The 17,194-nt window shown below is 44.8% G+C and overlaps 1 protein-coding gene across 1 annotated transcript in view; it reads left to right on the forward strand.

Annotated features, from left to right (window-relative positions):
* The first annotated feature begins 1,530 nt into the window (after positions 1 to 1,530).
* ATP8B1 (ATPase phospholipid transporting 8B1) overlaps positions 1,531 to 17,194 on the forward strand; it is a 99,576-nt gene continuing 83,912 nt past the window's right edge. The window contains exon 1 of the mRNA XM_059725265.1: positions 1,531 to 1,651. The gene's annotated coding sequence lies outside the window, so the exon portion shown is untranslated. The remainder of the gene's footprint in view (positions 1,652 to 17,194) is intronic.

The raw sequence follows: 17,194 nt of genomic DNA on the forward strand, positions 1-17,194 counted from the left end.
AGATCAGGCATACCGCAGTTCAGGACAGGCATGCATGGGCAGATTTGAAACTAGGGGTGCAGATGGTGTGATGCATCATCACATACAGAACAACACACACTTTTCTCCAGTTGAAAAGAAACTAGAAGCTTTCATGCTAGGGGCCTGGGTCTGTATTATTCAGTTTAAGATTGAAGGAAAAAACTAATATAACCTAATTGGAAGGAGTAGAAAACCTGCAGGACTGGGAAACAGGAACTCCATTCCCAGGAGCAGTGCGTGGCGAGAAGGAAGCTGGCTGGACCAGGTAAACCTCAAGCCCATTACACAGAAGAGAACAGGGTTGCTAACACCTGTGGAATGAGGAGTCTAGAAGGAAGCCGATAGATAATAATGAGCCCTGAAGTCAAGTGACTTCCCCAGCACTGCCCGACTAGAAATGCTGCTGCTGCTTCCAAGCAGCTGGTTTTAAACTGTGGGTAGAGCATGAATCAAAGGAGGGGGTGCGAGCTGGGTTTGAATTACGTGGGGAACTCGGGGGGCTGAGCCCCCTCATAACAGACAAAAGCCGCCTTGCAAGATTTGAAAATCATAGCTGGGGGGGGTCTCCTATTGTATTGCTCCTTCACTTCATTCCAGGGGATTTAATTATAGCATAGTGATGGGCAGCCCAACTTTTTTGGCAGACCCCCCCAAGAATCAAAGCGCAACTGAACCCTGGGTGTGAGTACATGCACCCCGGCTGTCCCTGGAGGAGGGGGGGGGGGTGTGAATCAGGGTGACTGCCTTGGGCCCCACGCTTTGGGGGGGCCCTGTGAACAGTGACATACAGGTCTCACTGTGGTTGCTGTGCACCGTTGGCGCCACGCTCCAGCTGCTTGCTCCCCCGCCTCACCATGCTCCAGCTGCTCGCCTCCCTTCCCCGCTACACTTGCTACCCCCTGGCCCTGCACGGCCTGATATGCCCTGGGCCCCACACACCCCTGGGGATGGCTCTGACCCCTGGATCTGCCCAAGGTGCTGCTAGTCGAGGCCGCAAGGCCCGCAACCTTGACCAAGCAGCAGTCTGTTTTGTTCTGCCCTGGCGACGAGCCCGCAGAAGGACAAGGAAAGGGCTCGCATCCCCACCCGCGGACACCTCCAGCCCGAGGAACCGGGCCCCGCCAACTCTGAATCTATTCACACGCCATAATGACGCTGATATGATGCCTTTACATCAAATGCACGGGACTAGCACATTATTTTTTTAAGCAAAAAAACCCCACTGGACTACTGCATACGTCGGGTGAAACACTGATTCTTGATTTTCTCCCGGGTGACTCTCAGCAGTCTCCTTGGAGCTTGATATCCGATGCCTGGAGCCTCCCGGGCCGTGCTGCGGGGCTGGGGAAGCACCGCCACGGCTCTGCCTCCTGTCCCGTCCCGTGCTGTGCTGGAGGCGGAGGCGAGCGGGGAGTCCCCGCTACCTGGCGTCACGCGGGCGGGCGGGCGGGCGAGGGGCGGCGCTGCGGGCGGGCGGAGCGGAGCGGAGCGGAGCACACCTGGCGCGGGGCAGCGCCGCCGACCTGGGAACTCGTCGGGCCGGTCCCAGCCATGCGGCCGCGCCGCTGCCCCTGAGCGCGGCCCAGCCCCGCCGCGGGGAGCCGAGCCGAGCCGAGCCGAGCCGGGCCAGGTGAGGGCAGCGCGGGCAGCGCACCTGTGGGCCGGGGCGGGAGGCACCTTGCAGCCTGAGCAGCAGCAGCTCCCCTGCGCCTCCCCGGGGGAGACGAGCCTCAGCTCCCGGACAAGGCTGGTGGGCGCAGCGCGGTCTCGGTTTTGGACCAAGGCACAGAGCTGGACACGTTCCTCTCTGCAAGCTGTCGGGCACAAGCCCCCTTGGCCAGGCCGAGCAAGCGCCTGCCCACGGTCTGCGCTCTTCCTGGGTGGCCGGGAGAGCAGCCCAGCGCCCAGGGGAGAGAGCTGCTCAGTGCACATGGAAACGCGTGTGTGCTGCCTCTGGCTCGCGCTCTGCTTTGGTTAGTCTCTAAGGTGCGAATCCGCCACATCTGGAATGCGCCCGGCGCAAGGCTGTGGGCCCCACAGCTCATGGCGACGGGGGTCGGGCTGCGTGTGCCCTTCACCTCGCTCCTTTGGGCTAGCGAGGCTCGGGCGCGTGTGAGCGCCAAGGCTTCCGGGCCGGGGCTTGCGCCTAGGAAGCCTGCCCTGGGTTTGGGAGTAGCTGCAGCCCCAGGCTGAAGAGTCTGGGGGGAGGATGCTTGCCCCTGGTAGCGCCACACAGAGCTGAATGATTGAGGGCTCTCCATAGATAGACTTCGGTGCTGACTTGGCCCCGGACATGACATTTAAAAAAAAAACACCCAAAAAAACTACCCTGTCTCCTGCTAGACTTCATACTAAGGCAGCTAACCATGTCCCTTACCGATGGAGCTTCTTCCATGTACCAAGCTAAACATCTCGCACTCCTCCCGGGCCCCCAGTGTAAGAGGTATTTGCTAGTTTCCTCATTGTGCTCTCAGCGATACTTGCCTGTTAAAATGCCCAGTGATTCATTTTCAGAATGACTGCGCTGTAAGGTAAACATTAACTTGCTCAAAAAGCATGTTGCACCCATCTCTTGACAAAGCTGTTGTAGGGAATAGGCAAGGGGAGGATTGCCAAGTGTTTTTTTTTATTATTATTATTTTTAAATCCTCATCTTTCTCAAAATAATAGAGAGGATCTGAGTTGGAGAAAGGCAGATGGGAATTCATTCACTTGTTTGCCTTCTAGCACTAATGGCAAGATCTGGAAATTACTCTCAGTGCCTTGTGGTGCACAGATTTATGTTTACCTGAAGCCTTAATATTTGTCTGCGGTCCGCATATCAACAGTTCTTGGAGGGACTAGGTGGGCACCTACATTTGATTGTGCAACATCAAATGGCATGGTTTAATCTTAAAACAAAACAGCACAACACTTTTATTTTGACTGGTAAAATACACTGTAATTCTGATCAGAGAGTAGTTCATGAGTCGGACCAGGCACAATGTTCTTTAATATGACAAGGAAAAAAGCTCTTGTAACAGCAGAAATTTCCATCTCTCCAGTAATAAAAAAGCAATGACTTAACAGAAGGCAGCAGCTCTAGAGCATATAGATCTTAACTATACAGAGAGGGGACTGGTCCCTTTTCTTTCTCTACAGGGAATCATGAATATTTTGAGTTAATGCTTAAATTATGCTTAAATTATTTTGTTCAATATAAAGCTTTCCTTTTTTTTTCATAACAAAAATGTGCAGGAAAAATTTCTGACTGTCATACCTTTCAAAAATAGCCACTGCAGAAAGACGTATAAAAGCACTTTTGTTTTCAGTCTGATTCAAGAAATATTTTGTCTTTTGCCTCTACTCAGAAATGTAGTATGGTTAATTATTTTTTGCTCTATAGTTTTTGTTAGTAGTATATTTGAGCAGTGACTATGTAGCGGCATACTGTACATGCACAGAGGTGCTACATTAAAGAACTTACAATATAAGTATTGTAGAAATGGAAATTGAGCACTAATTCATAGCGCTGCTCAGTATATTTTAGGAATATTTGCTAACAAGTTGGTGCATATTGCTTGTCTGTTCTGGTGATCAAAGGAATGGAAAATAAGCCACAACTTAGATTAAGGCTGTGTGAATAATTGCTTAGCATTTACTTACCTGTTTGTTTAGTGGCTGAACTAGAAAATGGGAATGGATTTTTGTTTTGAATCAGCATGAAATGAAAATATTTCATTTTTATTTGGTGAACTGAAATTGCTCATTCTTGCTTAGGTGAAATATTTCCATTGACCCTAAACATTGACATTTTTTGTGTGTCTGGGAAAAAAAAAATAAAGGAGTTGACGAGGAAAAGGGAGGTAGTGGTTACTGGTTATGGTCTTGCTGTGCCTTTCTTAACCCAGTGGTTAGGACACCCACCTAGTTCAAGCCCCTCTGTATGTGATTCAGAACAGAGATTTTAAGTGAAAAACTCCTAGCTTTCCAGTTGATGTCATTATACTTATTATTAACATACTTATTCATTGGATCAGGGACTGGAAAACCAGGTGTTCACCTTGCCAGGTGAATAACTTATCCATCAGGCCAGAGAGTTCAGTGGCCTGAGGAATATTCAAGTATATAGTATAGAGGGGAATGGCTTCAACAGGAAAAACTGGAGAAACCCACCCCAGAATACCCTGAAACTTCATGGCTACTGTGCAGTATTCTTTTGGGAGGTAAGAGGCTTCAGTTCAAATCCCTGCTCTGAATCAGGCCAAAAGGAGCTTTTAATTCACATCTTCCATAACCAAGTGTCCAAACACTGATCTGGAGTTACTGAAGGCCCCTCTAGCATCATCTCTCTCTCTCTCTCTTTCTCTCTCTCCTGTATGAATGGGGGACCTCTCTCTTTCATTAATTTAATCTTAAAATCAGAATAGTTTGTTTCAGACGTATCAAAGTGAACTGCATCAACAATTCCAAAATAATTTTTATTCATCCATATCTATGTGGTGAATTTGACTTGAGTTTTATGTAGTTTGGAGTCTACCTGAAACTGGATTTATTTATTTATTTTTTAGAGAATGTTTGTCAAGGTTTAACCCTGCTCCTGATATCTGATAAATATGGTTAATCCACAAATTGCATTATGTAGGGTGCACCGATAAAGATTTTCTTGGCCAATACCAAGCTGATTATTAACCAGCCATATCAGCCAATACCAATAACTGATATTTAGTATATTTAGTGCCATTTCTAAGCATGGGGATGCTGATACAGGAGACACAGTAGCACTTTAATTAGGGCGGCTCTCAGCCTCTCTAATTAAAGTGCTCTCCCCCCCCCCAAGTACATGTAAAAGTGCCTGTGCCAGTTGCGGCTGGCAGGGCTAGCCTAGTAGTGCCTGTGACTGGCTGTGCAGAGCCCTTCAACCCCAGCCTGGGACGGCTGCCTGAGCCTACCTGGCTGTCCAGGATTGGGTGGTCTCTGAGCCAGGCTCCCCGCTCTCCTCCCTCTGCCCAGGGCAGGACCACAGGATTGGAAGGGCAGGATCTAGCTAGGCTGAGGGGCTGTGGGAAGGACCTTGCTGTACACAGTGCGGGGGGGAGCGGCTGCCTCCACCTCTGCCAGGCTCTGTCCCTGGTTCCTGGGGCACAGACCTCCCAGCACTGCGGGTTGAGTCATGCTGGGTGGGGCCAGGCAACTCGGCTCCACCTGTCCCAGTTGTGTTTGCAGCATTCGGCACGTTATTCAGCACCCACCCTGGCCCCAGCCTGCACTCCATGTCACGCTATGCCAGCACCAGGGACATCGTGGCAGCTGCTCTGCTTCAGCCCAGCCCGGCTCAGTGGTGCCGGGGTCATCTTGGTTCCAGCACCACTGACCCAGGGTCATCTTGGCTCACGGGAGGGAACCCAAGTGTCTGGAGGTCTCAGCCAGAAGGCATAAGTATTCATAGTTTCTTAGTTTCATAGTTGGTAGGGTCGGAAGAGACTTGAGCAGATCATCAAGTCCGACCCCCTGCCATGACAGGAAAAAGTACTGGAAGAACATTATTGGCCACAACAGCCAAAAAAGCTAATAGCCAATAATGTAAATTTCTCTTTTATTGGTGCTGATCTGATAGGCACCCTACATATCAGTGCACCTCTAGCAGTGTGGTATTGCACAAGTCACTTGTAATCTGTCTATAAAATGGGGATAATAGTCTGTAATACCTGTGAGTAATTTAATTAATGATTATAGTCATGTAAATTAGACCAGCAGATGTCTATTAAGGCATAGGCATGATCTTATAATAAAACTCACTTTAAAAATATTATCTGAGAAGTTCGGCGCTGTTTGGAACATCTGATGTAGCAGTAGACTGAAGTAGAAAGATCTCTTGTTTTTGGCTTGTCTAATTCTCTAGTTCAGATTTTTTATTACTTTTATGTCTTATTGGTTAACATTTGAAGCAATATATCAAAACCAAAAGTTTTTTTTCTTTAATTTTTTAAAATAGAGTGGGTTAATTGGACCAGTTATCTAAACAAAAGACTCTTCAAAAAAGCTTTTAGAAGTTGCTCAGATGCTACAATGGTGGGTGCCGTATAGATAAAGGTTCCTGGTACTACAGGTTTCCCTCGCTTTATGCTGTACATGCATTCCTGGAAAATACCGCGTAACTCGAATTCGCATAAAGGGAACCCGCTTTACAATGTAACAAATAGGAATACCTTCCAAGACCTCGACTGTACTGACCCCAGACCTATTTCTACAAGCCATTATTGGTATTTACCAACAGCAGACATTACATACAAGCACAGGGTGGTGGTGAATGTCACCATAATGGAGATGGCAACTATGGAAATACGTGTCGCAGACAATGAGCGAGAAGCACAGATCCACACAGGAGACTCTATTTAGGTGTGCGTCACTCCCACAGTGCACCCCACAAAGCATCTGACTGCAGGCTTCCACCACACTGATTGCATAAGAGTGAATTTACCTTGCATATAATGAATTTTTGGTATAAAAAGGGTCATTACATAAGAGCAAATTTGCACATACAGAACTGCATAAAGCGAGGGAAACCTGTACATGCTTTTGGAAAGTCTTAGATGCTGATACTACTTGTGCAGTGTATTTACAGTAGAGAAGGGCAGGTGAAAAGATATCTGAAAAGAGCACACAAGGCAAACCAAATGAACTGCTAGTTAACCTATGCCTAATATGAGTCCTATATAGGTTCTTAATAATAAAAACTTAGTATCTAGGTCCTGGTACACACTTACAGATACCAAATCATTTTACTAGCCAGACTTGCTAAGCTGTGGGCTTTTATTTGTAAATCATAACTCAAGTGTCTGGTGAGCATAGCTATTTGTTTGCCGTATGCTTCCCTATTCCAGTCCCTGCAGTGGATTTACTTATCTGGAGTAGCTTCTGTGGTACGTACTGAAGCAATTTCTTCTTCCTACTTTTGGGCATGCATCCCAAGTCTTTATTTATGTGTTTACTTCCAGTATATTTTGAATCACTCCCTTTACTTCATGTCCCTGGTGAGGTTTCCCATGAGTATTCTGGTCTCTAGTCTTGTAATTTACTACGTTGAATTAAATAAGCCACTTGCCTGCCTTGGGCTGTAGTGTCTATTCAAATTAGCTTGAATTAATTTGCTGTATTCAGCTGTGGTTGCAGGTTTTATTTTGACACCAGTTTTAGTCATGTTGGCCCTGAGTGTGAGGATCTTTTTTGAGTTTACTTGCTCTTCTGGGGATTAGGAGGGTTTCCAGTCTTCCTGTTTTGTTGTCATTTTTAACTGAAATGAGCTGACTGAGAAGGTGTGACCTTACCTGAGCATGGAGCTAAGAGCCAGAAACCTAACTCCCTCTCCACCTGTGACATGCTGTGTGGCCTTGGGCAAATCATTTAACCTCTCTGTCTCTGTTTTCATCAAAGGTAAAGAACTATCTCCCAGGGGCATCATGAGGGAGAATTAGTTGAGTTAAACAACAGTGTGAAGATATAGTGCCATGTAATTAAGCATTACTGTTGCTAGACCTTTATTCCTTGGCCCTCTTATAAAACTTCTATAACTGCTTGGTTTTTGGGTGGGGGAGAAGGGATTGGTCTCCCCCTGTTCCCCTCTCCCACCACCAGTTATCAGACTTTGTTTTTCACAATGAACATAATAGGATAATTGGACAATTTGATCAGGTTATTGCTTGTCACCGAACTATATGGACCAAATCTAAGAGAAGACTTAGGCTACTCCCCCTGATGTGCCTAAGTCCAAGTGAGCAATCCACATAAACACTATCTTAATGCTTAGGTTCTTGTGAGGTGGTAGACTCCTAAGGATCTGCTGCAGCGGGTTCCCAGAACAGCTGCCATCTTGGCTGAACTGATTATCTCAACACCTATTTCATACCTAAGGCTGCTTGGGATTCACAAACTAAGTGTCCCACACCAGAGGTTCCTGAGGGGCCTGACTGACTGAGGAGAACATGGAAGATATCCCGTAGCACAAAAGACAGCATGTACAGTCATTTAAATGAGAAAATAAAGCTGGTGGGAGTTCCTGGCTTGTTTTATAATGCCTAATGGTTAGAGTGTTTGCCCAGGAAGTTAGAGACTTGGGTTCAGTGTAGTCTTCAACCTGATGTGGTTCAAATGTGCATCATTCATCTCCCAGGAGTGTCCTCGCATACCTAGGGACCTACCCAAATCGTGCAGATTTCACAGAAATCATGAAATCCAGTGATCTCTGTAAAATCCATGGAAAAAGTAAAAAAAGAAAAACAACTTACTGAAAATAAAATGTTGGCTCCCCACTGTGGCCCACCGGGGAGGGAAGAGGTCTGCTGGCATGAAGGGCTGCCGGCAGGATGGCTGCTATCTCGTGCCCCCCTCCCCTCACTGGCTGAGAGGGCTGCCTGTCGTGCAGCCCTGCCTCTCTCGGCCAATCAGCAGTGAGGGACTGGGCCAGTTAGCCCTCATAAATCAGTGGCAAGGGGTGGAGCTGTATGATGGACAGCCCCCCCCCCAATCAGTAGTGGTCGGGGCCACCAGGACCTTTGGCCAATCAAAGGAGTGGGGGGCGGGGGGGGACATCAAGATAAGGCCTCAAATATTGCAACCAGCCCCACAGTCTGCCTGCAAAATGGGCCGGCTGCCTCCTCCGAGTTGGGTAGACCACTATTTGTAACCTAGCTTCAACAGGAACGGTGGAGAGTGTCGCCCCAACCTGGTGCCTAGCTTTGAGGTTACGGCCCTCTCTTCAGAGACATGTGATATGGGTTTGAATTACTCTCAGGGTGAAGAGGGCATTGAGCTTGTCTCCAATAGGGTTGTGTGAAGCTTCAGTCACCGATTCGATTCAGAGGAGATTCGGCCCGACTAGGGAGCCGAATCTCCGAATCCAAATCAAATCGGGAGACCCGTTAAAAAGCTCCAAATCGATTCGGAAAAGATTTGGAAATTTGGATTGGCTGGGGAGGCATTTAGAAAACGAAACAAAAAAAGAACCCCGTGCTCACCGGCTGCAGCAGTCACCCAGAGCCTAGCCGTGCGCAGCCCCAGCTCCCAGACAGCGCGCGCACCCTGTCGAGCCACGCTGCATCTGTGCCGTAAGGCCACTGCCACGCAGGTGCCAGGCAGGGGGGCGATCCCTGTTGCCCTGTGCTGTGCGGGGGATCTCTGCCATGAGCGCCCAGAGGCCCTAATCACTGCTCCTGCATCCAGTGAGTGCAGGACTTTTCTTTTATAAAGTGCCAGGAGGTTGGGGCCAGGCAGGGCAGCCATGGGGGCTTCTCCTGTGGCTCCCCCCACCTGGGGAGAGACAGGCACAGAGCTGGGTGGTTGCAGGTTCTCCTGCAGCTCCTCCAGTTGTGCCTGCCTCTTTCTCCCCGATCTGAATCACCAAATCTCTCCAAATTGGCGCTGAATCTTCCAAGCCAATTCAGCTGAATTGAATGGGAACAGTGATTCAAATCACCGAATTGAATCACTGTCCTCTGAATTGGCTGAATTCGAACCTGAATCGAATACTTCCCTGTTTGCACAGGCCTAGTCTCTAACTTTTTAAACCACTAGGCTAGTATGTTAAAGGCAGGTACTACCGCTCATTTCTCCTCTGGAGAAGAGCAAACTAGTTCATTCTCTATTTCGAGGAGCATTGAGGGTGGGAAAAGAGACCAGATTTGAGATATTTCTAGATAACTGCCTTCGGGCAACCCTCCCAATTTCTACATGTCCAGCTATCCTCCCCACCCCTCTCCCCATATAGAAAGCCTGACATAGATGTCCAGGAGCAAAATTAACAAATCAAGAAGTTGTATGTGGCAACTCTCAGCAATGTAACACCTACGTCTTTTCATGGATCTGGGTCACAGGGTTGCACAGGGAGATATGGAGCAAACGCTACATAAGATGCAAAATATTGACTGTGCAGAAGAATAAATAGGCATTATAGAAACATCGGGTGGGTTCTTTCTTCAGTGTTTTTCTCCAGTCTCTACAGCAAGCCTTGTCTTCAATGAACGGAAGGGAAAGGAGAACTAGCACAAGGAAGCATAGAACGATCTTAACTCTTAATTCTCTCAATGTTTTATGTGATGCTTTTCTACACCGTCTAGAGGTAGTTTTGATCCCTGCAATAAAAATGCAGTATAGGGATGTGGAATCATTCTCCATTTACAAACTGAAATCAGACACAGCAGGTGCGTGTGCACGCATGTGCACGTTCCTCTCCTAATGAAAAAGTACAAACTTGAGTGTTTTAAGGTGAACTATTCACAACAAATTCTTTCCTCCACAGTGACAAAACTATATTGGATAAAACATTTTAAGAATTTTCCCAGCTATGGTTTATTAGAATCTGATCAGGGCATATATGTAGTAGCAACCTCCAATTTTGTTAGTAGACTGCAACCTATTTTTAAGATATCAAAGGTAAAAGATCTGCTGCTGTTTACAACGGTCTTCACAAGATTCTATGCTGCATAGAAAATGGAGACATGAACTGCCCTTTGTGCTCTTGTGTGCGTTTTTCCTTAAACAGCAAAACCCTTTCATTTATCTAAAAATAGGGCCATATTTGTTAGATGTAGAAAGGACCCTTATGATCATCTAGTCTGGTCCTCTAACGCAAAGATCCTTGTCTGGAAAACTTTGAACAAAGGCCACAACTTCTGTTTGAGCTATAGCTTATCTTCCAGAAAGATATCTAGTCTTGACTTAAAGACTACAAGGGATAGAGGATCTGTACATCCTTGGTTAAATTATTCCAAGGTTTAAATACCTGCAGTGTTTGGGGGCTGGGAAATTGCTGCATCTCTAGCCTTGTCTAGCTGCAGATACAGCTCTTCCGCACCCTGTGGACCCTGGGTCCCCGCTACCACTGTCCTTGGACCACTGCCACTACCGTCAGACCTGCTGGACCTGCCGCTGGCCTTGTGGATATGGCTGGGAGGAGCCCTGTGGTCTGGATCTGGTCCAGGGTCCAGACTTAGTTTGACACTCCAGCTCTGTGCCATAGGGAAAATGGTGTCCTAATTCAGTTCCAGGTTCCTTTCTGCCATCTATTTACGTTCCCTGATATCAAAGAAGTGGATGGAGTTAATTTAAAAAAAAAAAAGGCAGCAAATTCCAGGAATTTACAAGACTGGCTATTTAGCAACCTCCTACAAACACATAAGTATTAGAGATTAGCAATAATCACTTTAAAAGAGTACCTTCATCCTCACCATTTGAAAAGGGTAACTAAATTCCTAGAGAAAAAATTATATATATATTCCTAGAATATATCAGGACAGCCACCCTTTAAGTCAATATTTTAAAAAGCAGTTTCTAACACATCCTGTTACAGAGTTGCCTGAACCAGACAGAACCAAAACTGTCATGCATCAGTTGCTTCTAAATGAACTGAGATTAACACTAATGTACCTGACTCGCTAAAATAATCAGTTTATTTGTACAGTGGGAATAAATAGCAGAACCTTGCCATTTATTTTTGTTCTTGTTTTTGCTGTCTAGTTAGCATCATTACATGGCTGCTGTTCTCTATTTTTAAATGCCAGTTAGAAAATATTAAAATAGTTAATGTCATAGGTATACTGTTAAGGAACTGGTTTTGAATTAAGTCTTTACAAACCATGGATTTTCTAAATGTAGGAATTGCGTGCACATAAAGAGAGACCACCTTGCAATTGTTTGCACCATTGAATAATATTTTCAGAATGTGTTTTAAAAATACTTTTAAAATTGAAGTTGCAGAATTTAAGATCATGTCCTGGTATTTGACTGGGCTATAGGCTTTCACATTGTTTTTCTTCCCTTGTCACTTTTTTTCAGTTTTGCTGCTGTTGCTATTCAGTTTTGGTCTGCTAAATTGTAATGTAAAGGCTATATTATATATAATTGGCTTCCTATTTATATACAGTAAAGGGTCCATCTGTCCCCCACCCTGTGTAAATGGTGCGTTAACAAAATGACCCTCTCATGTTCAGATCACATTAGAGTAGTCTCAGGTAGTGCCAGTGAAATCAAATAGACCGCTGTAGGGATCAGCTGAGGATCTGGTACCTTGTACCTTAGATTAGTATTTTTAACCTGTTAAACAGATTAAATCAGTTTAGTATTGAAGTTTTACTTTTGTCTTTGAGATCTCTGACTTGGCTTGTGGTGCATTCTAGTATTTTAATGTCATAGGTGCCCTGGAGTTTAAGGACTTGAAGGAGGAAATGTAAGACTTGCAATAATACCAGACTAACTTCCTGATATATCATAGGAGAAAATAGGGCTGGAAGAGACCTCACTGGGTCATCTAGTCCAGACCCCTGCTCAAGAGAGGATCGTCTCTGATTAAATCATTCCTGCCAGTCACAATATCACAATGCCTATAACAATATTTGCCTTTCCAGTTGTGCAGTGCTAACATTAGTTTCTTATGCTTTTACAATATGTGTCTGATATTCTCCTTTCAATTTCTCTTAAGTGTGTCCTTTGCGTATTTTCTAAACCTTGTCAGTTTTGGCTAGATCTTCCTTGTGCTAAGAAAGACATTTAACGTGGCCCTTCAGGCTAAGGTGTGCTATCATCTAATTGCTCTTTTGTAAAATGTTTTCTAACAGTTTTTATTGTTCTTATATATCCTGCTGGTAGTTTAAGCAAATACTGTGTTGAACAAGCCATTTGTGACCAAAGCTTCTCTCCTTTGAGCAGTTTAAGTCCAGAACCCAGTGGGACTAATTAGAAGTTCATATAATCTTTTACCATATTGCAAAAATCCAAATTAAACTGCAGAATTGGATCCTGTGCTGCTCAATCCCCTCACTTCTATGACTAAAGCAACCTACTGGAGTTTCGTCTAAGTCTTTCTATCTTCCTACCAAACTAACCTGATTACAGTAATACAAACTTGCATTTTCCTCTGAAATACAAAGAAGGTTAAATAAAATTAGGCCCAGGCCTAATGCCCCCAACACTATGCATCAGGCCTCTCATCCAATCGTACATTTGAATGTATTTCCATATATGCTAGTATTTTGTTTTTTCCTCTCTCCAGATGTTTCTCTTGGAGGCTTTTAATTGTTAGCGCCTATTTTATTTTTTCCTTGCTACAAAATGTAGCTGCTGAATATAAATGTTGTATTGCTCAATAAATATGTAATCCTTTGTCAAAACTTTGGCCATCTTTTTTCTTGGTTAGTTTTCCTAATTTTTTGAAGAATCTTGTCAAGTTTCTTGTAAAGCTAATGAAATAGTAATACCTTAGCTTACCTTTTAAAAACTGTCATCTTGTACATCTTTAGCATTAGCTAATGACTGATGGGTCTAAGGATGAGGAGACATCCCTATAGTTAACTATGCAGCAAAGGAGGACACATACTGGCAGAAACTTGTTTCCTCGCTAGCTCATTTAACAGGGTTATGCCTCTGGATGTGATTTGACCACCTGCATTTGGTAATATCCTGCTAATTCCTATTGCAGTTATCTCAACCTTCTTAAAATTCAACTACAATACTTGGTTTGGCTTCACAACGCTGCATGAGACATGGATAAGCTGTAATTGGCCCTCAGTTACATTTGTGCAACCTCTGTGATATATAGACACAAGTACGTGAATGAAACTGAAGTCAGATTTTGCCTTATACGAAATCAAATAGTGCAGCCGAATTTCTTAAAGCTGTCCTTACTCTGTGGAACAGCAACTTATTGCCCAGTGCAGCATCTTGAGGTCAGATGTGACTCCGTCTGACTGTCACCCTCTGACTGTCATTCTGGGTCTCGTGGTCTCCCATCTCTGTGACTCAGCCCTTCAGCCAGATGCGGCTTAACCCCTCTCTTTTCAGTACCCTTAAACTTCCAAATTGAATGAGCTGCATCCCAAGTAATGCTGGTCCTCTGTGCTGCAGCATCTTTCCTCCCCTATTTCCTCAACTCCACTCTTCACAGAGTCATAGGCCTTTCCCTGGATTTCCTCTCTGAGCACTGCAAAAGATCACTTAAATAAACAACCTTAAACATCCTCCTTGGTCACACTTTCAATCTCTCCTAGATCCCGCTGGCTTCCCAAGTCAGAAAGCCAGCCTTTGGCCTGGGGTCCTGCTCCTTTTCTGTGGCTGAACATAAGCACTTGCTCCGCTCCCATCTCTTTGCACTACGGGTGCAGTGATAAAGATTTTCTTGGCCGATACCAATTGCCGATGATTAACCAACGGTATTGGGTGATGCTCCTCTGCAAACTGATACTTAGTAACAGTGGAAGGCATTTTAAACTACTGACGTAAGTAAACCTTTTTTTGTTTGTTTTGCACTTATAACACACATGCACATGCCTCCTGCCTGCTCTGGCCTTTGGTGGGGAAGGTGGTGACCACCTTATTCCCATGTATGTTGTCCCCTTACCCACAGCTCCTATTTGCAGCCCTGCTCCCCACACAGCCCATTTTGTTGTCCAGGGGCAGATCCTCATGCAGGCAGTGGCACCGGCACATTTGAAGCACCAGAGCTGGCTGCTGCCTCGGTGCTGGCAGGCCCTGTTCAGCTGAGCTCCTACAGTCACCGGGGAGAAGCCACTTTTGCAAAGGCACGCAGTGCCCGGCAGAGCATAATGTCCCTTGTGCAATGCCTTAGCCCGCCCGCGTGCAACCCAGTGTCTCCACAGCAGCCCCAGCACTTGGGCCCCTGTTGTGCGTGCAGCACTGCCAGAGCAGCAGTGGCAGCAGCAGCACGGGCTAGTAATGGTCTCTTTGTTGCTGAGCGCGGTGCCCTGTGACTGCTCCTTGGAGTCCCCTTCCTCTCCTCCTGCTCGCTGGGACCTGTAGTCTGCCGCAGGCTCGAGCCAGTGGTGGGGTGTGGGGACTGGACTATGCTCACCAGGGTGCTCCAGACACATGGCTGTAATCATCAACTAAAAAGACCAAAAAAAAACCTGATAGCCAATTAACATCATTTCTTCTTTTATCGATGCAGATCTGATAGCCAACTGATATATTGGTGCACCCCTACTTTGTACCTAAGGACCTTTCCCCTTCCTCTTCCTTCTTACTAAGCTTTCCCTAGTAAACCCCTCTGCCTATCTACTTCCAAAACTTCCTGAGTTCTTCATGTTCCATTAATCCTTTCTGCAGATATTTTTCTCCCCATGGTCCTTTAGGGAACTAAAAAATATAGGTTTGTTTTATGTCTATAGGGTCTTAACTGCAGTAAACAATCACTACTTTCTTAGTATACTTACTTAGTTCTATATGTATTCCTCCCTGGAGATATGGCTTGCTTGAAATAATATCTGTCTCTATTGGAGTGCTTTCCAGTTATAGAGAGCAAAACACTTTACAAAAGATCATTATTCCCATTTTGCAGATAGGAAAGCTGATGCAATGAAGGGTTCAAATGACTTATGCAGAGCTACTAAGTAGGTCAGTTGCATAGACCTAGAATCTAGGTCTTCTGATTCCCCATAGTGTCATTTAGTTACTGGATTGTGCTTTCTCTAATGGAGGACACGGTGATACACCAAAACTATGTTTCCTGAACTAAGTTTAGTATTTGTCATTACCAACTTAATAATTTTTTTCTGTCAGATAACTAAAATTAAAAAAAAAAATGTGTCTAAGGTAAACAGTAAACAGATTATAGCCTGGTCTAGTTTTGAGGTTATCTTGGGAATATCTGAGCTATCAGGAATTGGTACGGGTCTGGAAATAATATTTGTACTGTTGCCATGGCTTAGTCTTTTCTGTCTTTTGAGATAATGTATTTGTATAGTTAATGGCAGGTGATGGCCTGTTTGCAACAACAAATATGAATCAAATATCCTGCTTTCTCTCAGCACTTCTGACTTTAGCTGGAGTGCTGACTTTGAGCTCAAAGTTGTGTATCCCCTTTCCATTCCTCTGGCTCAACCTGGTTTTTGCCAGTTGCCAATTATTTAGGAAATAAGAAAATAGGTAAATATTCTTCTAGGGCAGTTACACTCCCTTGGGATATTCTCTTCCATGGAGATATAATGTACCTATTTGTTTTGCTTCTTAATATTCATTAAATATCTTGATTATGTTGCAGTTATCACATTCAGTTATCAGAAAGCACATGAAGTATTTCAGGGAATGGGAGTGAATTATAGATGTCATTTCTGTCTTCACCTTTTATTATTCATTCAATTTTTATTTGTCCCTTCTAAAAGTATCACAGGGGGCCTTCCCCAGCCTCCTTGAAAAAAGTTCTTTCCACAAACTAATTATTGACACCCAGTTCCTTCTTAGGAAAAAGCTCCCTGAGATTCTGCCAACACTTTCCACTGCTTAAAGAATAGGATGCAATTAACAGCAGAACTTAATCTTGTATGCAGTGGAAAACACGCAAGCCATCTACTTGATCTTGTCTTCCTAGTGACAGAACATATCTGAGCAGAAATGTCCAATTCAAAGGTCAAGCTTGGCTTAATGAGCGTCCTTTCTGGTGAGTAGTCCGATATAATGAGCTGAAAAAGTTGGAGTAAACCTAGTCTCCATTTAAAAAATTGTATCAATAAAAATAGGCAAATCTTAACTACAGTGTTGCTTTATTTTTTCCCTTTGCCTTCCTGCCAGAGTTCATATTTTCAAGTGTGTGCTTGTTTTTCTGCAAGCAGGAAGAGTAGAAAACTTTTAAAGGAAAGCTAAACTCATGCTGGGACTCTTCTTTCCTATGAATTCTGGAGACAGCATTCAGCTAGATGATGAAGGCTAGGTTTTTTATTCAGCCACCAAATTAAGAAGTCAAGTATTTTCTTCTTGTGTTGCATATTGAAGTAGGGGGTCTTTTTTAAAAAAAAACCAACAAAGAAATATTACATTTTGGTATGAAACAATGGCTTTTCTAGAATATTTTTCTTCCCCGAGTCAAAACTATTAGTAACTAGTTTTGGTTACCTTGAAACTATATTTTTCTTGCTAAATTTATGCTCATCTGGGAGGAACTGGAGTCACCATGCTTTTCTCAAGCGTATGGATAGTTGAACAACTGTCCATTTGTAGCACCACGTATTTCTGGGTCACTTGCAGTGCCACATGTACATGCCTTTCTTGCCATGTTTAGGTATTCAAGTGGTTGGTTGTCCAGAGCTCAGCAGAGGGTGAGAGTGCTTTCTACAGCCCAAGGGCCAAGGTGCTTTGTGGGGGGAGGAGTTGGACAGTGGTTCCAGAGTCCAGATGGATGCAGTAGAAAATGCTG

This window comes from Alligator mississippiensis, chromosome 3, assembly GCF_030867095.1.
Source record: "Alligator mississippiensis isolate rAllMis1 chromosome 3, rAllMis1, whole genome shotgun sequence".
In the NCBI taxonomy this organism is placed as follows: Eukaryota; Metazoa; Chordata; order Crocodylia; family Alligatoridae; genus Alligator; species Alligator mississippiensis.